The sequence below is a fragment of the Anomalospiza imberbis genome, unplaced genomic scaffold (assembly GCF_031753505.1).
Source record: "Anomalospiza imberbis isolate Cuckoo-Finch-1a 21T00152 unplaced genomic scaffold, ASM3175350v1 scaffold_49, whole genome shotgun sequence".
Taxonomy (NCBI): Eukaryota; Metazoa; Chordata; class Aves; order Passeriformes; family Viduidae; genus Anomalospiza; species Anomalospiza imberbis.
In genome coordinates this window covers 789123-791076 of record NW_027100098.1, presented here as the reverse complement: position 1 = coordinate 791076, position 1954 = coordinate 789123, and positions in this window count along the sequence as shown.

Here is a 1954-nt window from a genome sequence, read left to right as displayed (position 1 = left end):
AAGGGCTTCAGCTGCAGCTCCCACCTCGTCACCCACAAAGGCATGCACACTGGGGAGAGGCCCTACGAGTGTCCCCAGTGTCAGAAGAGGTTTCAGACCAGCTGCAGCCTCCTCAGGCACCAGCGGATTCACACGGAGGAGAGGCCTTTCCGCTGCCCTAAGTGTGGGAAGGGCTTCAAACAAAAGTCCCACCTCGTCACCCACCAGCGCATCCACACTGGGGAGAGGCCCTACGAGTGTCCCCAGTGTAGGAAGAGCTTCTCCAGGAGCTCTACCTTGACCCAACACCAACGGAGGCACCGGTAAGGGAAACCCTGCAAATGCCTCAGCTGTGGGAAGAGCTTCGTGCCCTGCTCCAACTCCATCCCCCATGGGAGGACCCACTTTGGTCAGAGCCCTGGTGACCCACATTCCCAGTGATCCCTGCTGAGAAGACACCTGGAAGGTGGTCTCCACATCCTCCTGGATCCCCATAGGCACCTGGGTGAATACAGAGGCAGGAACACCCATCAGGACTCTGATCTAAACTGGAAATTCATTGGGAGGAAGTGATCTCTTGACTTCACACCCCAAAAAATTTCACCCACTCTGTCCAGTTATTTCTTCTGGTGGCATCAAGCAGTGCTGCATGATCTTGGAGGTCTTTTCCATTTCAATAATTTCTTTCCTCACCCTGTCTAAACAACCAAAACTGGGGTGAAAATAAAGAAATTGAGCAAAGAGATCTAAAGCTGCACCATTTACCAGGATTTGGGGGTGAATTTGGGGTTGGTTCAATAGAATATTTGGGAGGATTTGGGTGTTCTGAAGCTATCAAAGCCAGGGGACATGTCCACAATCTCATAGGTGAGCCGGCAAAAGGTGTCCACCTGAACCCGCCTGTTCTCCAAGAATTCTAATTGTCTGTTCCAGTCCCTGGCCTGGGTCTCCCTATCCGGGATGTTCCCCCAAAGTGCCCAAATCACTGCTGAAGCACCCGAGCTGATCCTGGCTGTAAATGTTCCTGTCCACCAACCTCTCCTGGTCAGTGCCATGGGAGGTGGGAGTTTAGGGGCTCCTGGGGGGACTGGGAAGGGCTTCTGTCAATCCTGTGGGCATTTGTGGTGCTGGGAGGGGGCTTGGCAGGGTCTATGAGATTTGGGTCCCTGACAGGGCTGTGTGGCTTGCAGAGAATTTGGGTGGGTCCTGGGGGAGATGGAAACGGGTTTTAGTGGTTCTTGGGGTCATTTATCTTGCAGGGAGGAGTTGGGGGGGGGGGGGGGTCCTGGCTGGGAGCTGTGGGGTGGTTGGAGGAGTCTGGGAGTGGCTGTGGGGCTGGGAGGGCGTTTTTGGGTGGTTGTGACTCCCCCAGACTCCCAAAGCTGCCACCAGACCCCACCCTCAAGATACTGCCAGAGCTCAGTGGCTCCATGTTGGGGTTCATCGTCCTGGCTCTGCAGAAGATATGGGGGAGTCCCCGGGGCCGTGTGTGTCCCCCCAGAGCGTGTGTGACACCCCCCATCCCATTGTCACCCCCTTGTCCCTCCCCACAGGGCTCCAGCCCCAGCTCCTGCTCCCCCAGAGGGAATTTGGGGAGGGGCAGGGGGGTGTGCAGCCCCCGCCGGGGGATGGCCCCGGCCCAGCCCCTTTGTTCAGCACCAAGCTGGGCTCGGGGCCGCAGGAGGAAGAGGCCAGTGGGAAGCAGATCCTGCAGCTGGGACAGTGCTGGGGGTCAGGGCAAGGGCCTGCCCTGCACACCTGGCTCAGGTGTGACCCTACCCCGGCAAGGGAGCGGGACATTCCCATCCCCACGGATCAGGGCTGGGAGCAGCACTTGGGGCACGGACATGGAAATACTGGGAGCGACTGGGAGCACACTGAGGGCGTGAATTATTCCCCCGCCTCCACCTTCTCCGGCCGCCCTGCCAGCTGAGAAATGCTCGCTGGGCCTCGGCCTTGGCCAACAGCCCCTGGG